Here is an 8,606-nt window from a genome sequence, read left to right as displayed (position 1 = left end):
CATATTTTGTATGTTATATGCCTTGTAAACTGTATTCTTACAATAAAGTATTTAGAGAAAAGAATATGTTATTTAAAAAAAGCATAGGGAAGAGAAAATATATTTACAGCATGATACTGAAAACAATCTGCCTATAGGCAGTGCACCCAGCGGTCCCTCAGATCTGTCTCTTGCTTCAACAGTATTTGGGCAGAACAGGCCCAGGGATGCCCCTCTTCCAGCCTCCCACCACCCTCCAACCTCTTTTCCAGTCACAATATTTAGAATTGTCTTCTCAGCTACCCTCTGTCTGTGGGACCAGCCAACACTGTTTTCTGAGCTTAGCTTCTTATTGCTGATCAACCATGAGCCCCCAGATCCATCAGAATTATTCCACTCAGGTGGAGGCCACCATCGGCTACCTGGTCAACATGCATCTGCCGGCCTCCTACACCTCTCTCTCTGGGCTTCGGTTTCAAATTCCACCATGTGGCTCTGGAGAGTGTGGGCCACTTCTTCTGTGAGCTGGCTGAGGAGAAACACTAGGTCACCAAGCCTCTCTTCATGCAAAACCAGCACGGCAGCCATGTCCTGTCCCAGGAGGCAGAAGCCAGCCCAGGATAAGGGGGTAAAACCCCCAATGCCACGGAAACTGCCAAGGTCCCGGAGATGCGCCCGAGGCAGGCCCTTCTGGATATTTATGCCCTGGGCTCTGCGCTGGCAGGCCCCCATCCCTGTGACTCTGTGGAAAACCACTTCCTGGATGAGGAGGTGAGCTGCATCAAGAAGACAGGGACCATCTGGCTAAGGTCCGCAGGCTGGCCAGTCCTCAGGGCTGGAAGAGGATCTCTCAGAAAGGCTCACTCTTTCATGTGACTGGGAGCCTCCAGGACCCAGCAGCCCTTCAGGGGCCCCTCTGGCATCCTCCTGGCATCATGGTTTCTGTCTGATTATCTCAGCCACCATAGGGCTCTTTAAATACCCTAGAGCCCTCTCCTAAGCTGTGGACCAAATGGAAACAATAAAGCTTTCATAGTAAGGGGGAAAAAAAAAAACCCTAGCAAATAAAAAAAAAGTATTTAAGTGGACCCATGCAGTTCAAACACATGTTGTTCAAGGGTTAACTGTAGCTTCTTGAAGAATGTGTACAACTTAGCAATGTGGTAATAAATTATTCAATTTTTGAATAAAGAACTGTGTTTCTAATTTTTTAAAAAGAGTAAAACCTGTGCTAATTACTAAGGTGACCACACATGTTTCTTTTTTTTTAACTTTTTTAACGTTTATTTATTTTTGAGACAGAGAGAGACAGAGTATGAACAGGGGAGGGGCAGAGAGAGAGGGAGACACAGAATCTGAAACAGGCTCCAGGCTCTGAAAGGTCAGCACAGAGACCGACGCGGGGCTCGAACTCACGGACCGTGAGATCATGACCTGAGCCGAAGTTGGACGCTTAACGGACCGAGCCACCCAGGCGCCCCATGACCACATATGTTTCAACCTGATACGTAGACAAAGCTTTGCACCTCTCAGGTCTGCACGACCTCTAATTCTTTAGGTAATCTTGGGTAAGTCATTCAGCCTTTATAAAATGTTTTCCTCTTCTGTAAAATAAAGGAGCTGGCTAAATGACTTTCAGAACATTTAGGTCATACCAATTCACCACTGTTCATCTTATAAGTTAAATGATTGGAGGCAAATCACCTAAGAGGAAACAGATGGTCTCTTGAATGCTGGATTTTCTCTTCTGTTTCATAACACAGGGTGCTTTGCTTTTTCGACTCCTACAAATTTCATTCAACATGAACCCAGTAAATATAAAATGTCATGTGCCTGGTCAATCTAAGGTTGTGAATCCATAAACAAAATTTCTCTCCCAGATACGTGTGTGTGTGTGATTGTGTGAAGAGAGAGAGAAAACTTACCTCATTTATTCCCTTATATTTAAGGTAGTTTCCAAGGTTTTCAAATGGCAGAGAAATTAATTTACCAAGATGTTTAAAGAATATGATATTTAGAGGGATTCCAATTGCAGCAAAGACAACACGGAACATCTGTCCACCAGCAGTTCTAGGAAATATTGTTCCATAACCTGATAAAAGAAAAAAGGATAAATGCGATCCCCCTCAAAATATGGTAACTTGGTATAATTTGCACATTTGACACTGGGCTTTGAGAACAAATCTTTAGTCGTTGGTACTCTAAGAGGCCTAGCACACACAGCACATATTAAAAAAAAAACAAAAAAACAAAAAAAACCCATGAGAATTCAGATTTCACTCTAAGAAAATAATCAAGAAATGTGAACGAAAACAAAAAAGATTTTTCACAGTGTCAGTGTTACAAATTAAAAAAAAAAAATTGGAATCAGCATACCTGTTCAGCAATAAAGGAACCTGATCATGTACAATACGGTATATCAATGCAATGAAATATTGTGAGATCTTTAAGGATCATAATGAAATATATATGACTGGAAAGATACTGATGACATATTGCTCTGAGAAAGCCATCTAAAACTGACTATTGTCATTTATACATGAAGAACTTTCTGAGACAAAAGGTTGACAGTTCAGGTATGGGGAGCTGTGAGATTATGCTTAATTGCTTAAAAATTGTGGTTTTCTATGTATCCAAGTTTTGCATGTAGCACATTCTACTTTTGCAAGCAAACCAGAAAGTGAAGAGCATTTGCTTTATTTATCAACTAATTTTTAAAATGCATGCCACAGTTTATGAGCTCGGGCCTTCACCCAGATTCCTTTGAACCTTTTGGTATACTCTCATTCCCAGGTGCCATAAGTATCAACCGCGAAGGCAGCGAGTCCTTCTCTCGAGAAGTAAGTGTCGCTAGCCCCTTGGAGATGCTGCACCTGGGAGGTCTGCCCACACCTCACCTTGGGAGGCACGAGTACCAACAGCTGACTGACAGAGGGTTATAAAAACACATCTTGTGGGGGCTCCCGGGTGGCTCAGTTGGTTAAGCATCAGGCTTCAGTTCAGATCATGATCTCATGGTTCATGAGTTCGAGCCCTGCATCAGGCTCTCTGCTGTCAGTGCAGATTCTGCTTCAGATCCTCTGTCCCCCTATCTCTGCCCCTCCCCTGCTTGCACACGTGTTCTCTCTCTCTCTGTCTCAAAAATAAATAAACATTTAAAAAACTTTGTGGTGTAATTTAGTCATAAATTATCTGTGGTGCAATCCCTGCTTCAGAGCTACTCTGTTGGATTAGACTAATGTTTGTGGTCATACCTCCCTTTGTTGATTTATTAATTTTAGGTATTTTGTAACTGAAAGGGATTCAACCCCTATAACCATCTTCTTCCATCTCTCCAAGTTTGATATTTATATTACCACTTCTCATTCTTCTATGTTTGCCTTTGTACTTAAAAAAATACCCCTGTTTAGGGGTGTCTGGGTGGCTCAGTCACTTAAGCGTCCAACTGTTGGTTTCAGCTCAAGTCATGATCTCATGGTTTGTGAGTTGGAGCCCCAGGTCCAGCTCTGTGCTGCAGCCCAGAGCCTGCTTGAGATGCTCTCTCTCTCCCTCTCTCTCTGTCCCTCCCTAACTCATGCTCTCTTTCTCAAAGTAAATAAACTTTAAAAAAAAAAAAAAAACCACACTGTTTAAATATTCTTTATAAATTTTTGATTCCTGATATTGGAATAAGGAGTTTATCTTCCCTATTATCTTTTTTCCCTCTTTCCTTCCCCTCGTAATCATTCCATATTCTAGTTTGTTTTTTTTTTAATGTTTATTTATTTTGAGGTGGGGAGGGGTGGAGAGAGAAAGAGAGAGAGAATCCCAAGCAGGCTCGGAGCTATCAGTTCAGATCCTGACTTGAGGCTCGAACTCTCACACAGTGAGATCGTGACCTGAGCCAAAATCAAGGGTCAGACCCTCAACCAACTCACCCAGGTGCCCCTCTGGTTTCTTTTTTTTATCATCCTCTGTAATAGCATTTGCACCCTGTTCTGCAGCTACAACCTACCCCTTTGGGGAGCTCCTTACTAAGAAAAAAAATTTTTGAACCTTATTCATGGGTTCTTTTTTGCCCACGAGTTGATGATGCACCTTTTGGGGGAGTGCGAGAAGAGAATGAAGTCCCAATTGACTCATTTGGGCACATTTTGCTAGCTTTGAAACATTTTTTGTTGAGATGGGGTGGGGGTGGGGGACAACTTTTTTACTCCCCACACTTTCTGGTTCAGAGACCATACTTTTAGGCCAAGATTTTAAGAGACCCAAGTGTAGGAAAGAAGAAAAAATGTCCTTTTCACAGACAGCCATGAATATTGCCAGCTTCCCTTTTTTATCTTAGTAGACCTAGTTCTGGAAGGGTACCTGCCCCTTAAACTGACTACTTTATTTCATTAAATCTAAGATACCAAACATATAAAGATATGGACAGTATGCAGGCAGTTCCTTATGCAAAACATTTATCAAATATTTACATCCTCAGAAAAAAAGCACAATATCTACCAATTGTAGATATGATGATTAAAGAAGTCATTAAAGAGTTTCTAGGGGCGCCTGGGTGGCGCAGTCGGTTAAGCGTCCGACTTCAGCCAGGTCACGATCTCACGGTCCGTGAGTTCGAGCCCCGCGTCAGGCTCTGGGCTGATGGCTCGGAGCCTGGAGCCTGTTTCCGATTCTGTGTCTCCCTCTCTCTCTCTGCCCCTCCCCCGTTCATGCTCTGTCTCTCTCTGTCCCAAAAATAAAAATAAAATAAAAAAAAAAAAAACGTTGGAAAAAAAAAAAAAAAAGAGTTTCTAAATGTCCAAAAGGAGGCACTAGTCTTATTTCCTAAGGGAGGTATTCCTGACAAGATGAGAGAAGTCATTATCTGCAAATTAAGAGAAAAAACAAAAACCAAAGTTTGGGGTTGTGTAATTTATATTTCTTCAAGAAGAACACTAAAGAAAATTAGTTTCATTTAGTTGGGTTAAAAACAAACCCATATTTAACTGGGTCAAGTTAGAAATTTTCCTTAGGCTCAGGCGAAATAGAAATGCTTAGGATGATCATTTGTGATGAAGAACCCTATTTGTTTTCGGGGTGTCATAACTTTAAGAAGTTGTATATGGATTAGATATGACTATAACAATATTTTTTGAGGAAACTGGTGAGAGTGTGTATATAAATTTAGCATAAGGATTAAAATGTTAATAAAGTTCAATTATTTTAAGGTAATTAGCAAATCTGGGTCATAGATAGCTACAGAGAGACTTCCAGTTGAAGCAAACTGCGATCATGAGAGATAAAAGAAAAATAATATAAGAGCACAGTGATTTTATCACATCATTGGAGAAAAGAAAGGAGTTCATGACAGAGCCAGCAATTTCTGGAAAGTTTAAAATACATAGAATTTTGTTGGTGAAAGAACCTTGGCCAAATCTAAATCTAAAACAGTAATAGTAACAATGGGGTGTCCCGGTTGGTTAAGCGTCCAACTGTTGATTGCGGCTCAGGTCATGACCTCACAGTTTGTGAGTTTCAGCCCTGTATTGAGCTTGGTGCTGACCATGTGCAGCCTGCTTCAGATTCTCTCTCTCCCTCTTCTCTGCCCCTCCCTCCCTCTCTCCCTCTCTCTTAAAATAAATAAACGTTAAAAAAAAATTTTTTTTAACGTTTATTTATTTTTGAGACAGAGAGAGACAGAGCATGAACGGGGGAGGGGCAGAGAGAGAGGGAGACACAGAATCAGAAGCAGGCTCCAGGCTCCGAGCCATCAGCCCAGAGCCTGACGCGGGCCTCGAACTCACGGACCACGAGATCGTGACCTGAGTTGAAGTCGGAGGCTTAACCGACTAGGGCCACCCAGGCGCCCCAAAATAAATAAACTTTAAAACAAAACAACAATAAAAAAAGAATGTACTTTTTTAGGCTACCTGGATATTTCTTTTCAAGAAAGTTAAGTTATATGGTTATTTTTCTTCCATTAGAAAATCAATACAAGTTAGTCTTATAAGTAATCAGACTTTTTTCCTTTTCCTGTAACAATTAAGATTGCACAGTTGGAATCTTTTTTTTTCTTTGTTTGGTTGCAATCTTTTAATGTATTGTTGCCTGTTTTACATAAGGATAATACCGATGTTACCACAGAATTTAAAGACTAAAACAATTCTGGCCAGAGTAGACTCACATCTAGATGACTATAGCTTAATTTTTGATTTTTGATCTAGCCGAGTTTCAGTAACACCTTTCAGGACAGATATATGTGCTAGCATGGGGCGCCTGGGTGGCTCAGTTGATTAAGCGTCCGACTTTGGCTCAGGTCATGATCTCATGGTGCGTGAGATAGAGATAGCCCTGCATCAGGCTCTGCGCCTGGCATGGAGCCTGCTGGGGTTTCTCTCTGTCCCTCTCCTCTTGCCCCTCCCCTGCTCATGTGTCCTTGTGCATGTACACACTCTCTCCTTCAAATAAATAAATAAATAAATAAATAAAGAGTAATAGTAGTGACCTGTTCAAGAGGTCAGTGCCTTAATTCTCTAAACGCTCCCGAGAAACTGCAAATACAGAGTCAGGGACAAAGTGGAAAGTGATACAATGAGGAGAATAATTCAAAGATTTTTTTTCTGTGCTTCCTGATTCCTTATGAAATGTCAGAATAAATCTGGTACTAATATATCAATGGATATATTGACATGGATAGCAGAGGTATAAAGGAAGGAGGGAGAAAGGAATAAAGGAAGGACATTATAAACTGCTTATAAACATAGAAGCCCAAATCTAAATAAAATATTATTAAATAAAATCTAGTGAGTTATAAAAGAATACATTATGACTAAAAGCATGTACTAACGTTGAATAGGAAATCACAAAAAACATAATAAATTTAATATAAATATATATAATAATATAATAATAAAGATGAAAGCATATATTAATTATTTTAATTAGTACAAAAATAGGTGAAATAGTTTTAGGGTAATATTTTGTAAGTTAGAAATAGGAACAGTATGTTTAAATTTGATAAAACAAGTAACTATAACAAACACCAGCAGCTTCATGTTTAATAGTGAAATATTGGAGGTATTCTATTTCAAATACCTCTAAAAGCAAGGTAAGAATGCCATTATGGGAGTCACAGATAAATCTAATAGCAAAATTAAAATCCTAAAATTTCAAATATTGTAGTGGTTGGATACAAAGTATAGAATATGTTTGATTTGTTTAATGAGACAAAAAAAATAGAGACAGGTAGGAATACAAGGTTATCAAGAAACACCAAACAAATTTAAAGAGGATAAAATAGAACTTCCAGAAAGGAAAAATATAATTCTCAAAATTAAAAATTCAAAACATTAGAAAAGAATATGGAGTCAAAAAGAAAATAAGGAAAGGTATGTCTTATTGTATTACTCAAAATACAGCAAAAAAGACAAAATAGCAAAGAATGTAAAATAGGAGTTAAGAGAAGACAGAGGAGTGAAATAATAGGTCAATAATATTGGTCATTTAGAAAAAATTAATGAATTTCCCAGAATTGGTAAGAGAAACAGCTATGAAGATTCAGGAGGCAAACCCCAAGCAAAATAAAAACAAAAGTTACATCTAGACTGTTAAATTAAAACTGAAAAATAGCAGAGATCAAAAGAAGCTCATAGAATCAGAGAAAGTAGTTTCTGATGCCAGAGAGAAAAGATAAATTACCTACAATAGTATAGGCAATTAGATTGACAGAAAATGCCTTAAAAGCAGCTGAAGGAAGCTACAAAATAGTGAAATAATTTAGTCTCCCATGTTCTGAGAGAAAACAATTGTCAACCTAGTATTGCATACTCTGCTAAAATACATTTCAAGAAAGAAGATGAGATGAATACACACTTAGACCAAAACAAAACGAATAAAAAAAGAGTGCTTTCACTAGCAGACTCTCACCAGAGAAATGTATTAAAGATGTATTTCATAGAAGAATTAAACTGGACCACTGTCTTATACCATACATAAAAATAAATTCAAAATGGATGGAAGACCTAAATGTGAGATAGGAAACCATCAAAATCCAGGAGACAACAAGCAGCAACCTCTTTGAACTTGGCCACAGCAACTTCTAACTAGACATGTCTCCAGAGGTGAGGGAAATAAAAGCAAAAATGAACTACTGAGACCTCATCAAGATAAGCTTCTGCACAACAAGGGAAACAATCAAGGAAACCAAAAGGCAAATGGCAGAATCGGAGAAGATATGAGTGAGAAAAAAAAGGGGGGGGTTAATATCCAAAATCTATAAAGAACTTATCAAACTCAACACCCAAAAAACAAAGAATCCGGTAAAGAAATGGGCAGAAGACATGAATAAAGCACTTTCCAACGAAGACATCCAGGTGGCTAACAGACACATGACAAGATGGTCAACATCACTCATCATCAGGGGAATACAAATCAAAACTACAATGAGATACAACATCACGCCTGTCAGAATGGCTAAAATTAACAACTCAGGAAACAACAGATGCTGGCAAGGATATGGAGAAAGAGGAACCCTGTCGTATTGTAGGTGGGAGTGCAAACTGGTGCAGCCACTCTGGAAAACAGTGTGGAGGTTCCTCAAAAAATTAAAAATACAACTACCCTACAACCCAGCAATTGGGTGACCTACTAGGTATTTATCTAAA

General features: G+C 39.2%; 1 pseudogene; it reads left to right on the top strand.

Annotated features, from left to right (window-relative positions):
* The first annotated feature begins 344 nt into the window (after positions 1 to 344).
* On the top strand, positions 345 to 2,921 carry LOC122222654 (annotated as a pseudogene).
* Positions 2,922 to 8,606: the final 5,685 nt, after the last annotated feature.

Source organism: Panthera leo, chromosome B3 (genome assembly GCF_018350215.1).
Source record: "Panthera leo isolate Ple1 chromosome B3, P.leo_Ple1_pat1.1, whole genome shotgun sequence".
Taxonomy (NCBI): domain Eukaryota; kingdom Metazoa; phylum Chordata; class Mammalia; order Carnivora; family Felidae; genus Panthera; species Panthera leo.
The sequence above is the reverse complement of the archived record's forward strand: the minus strand, read 5'-3'. Positions and strand labels throughout refer to the sequence as shown.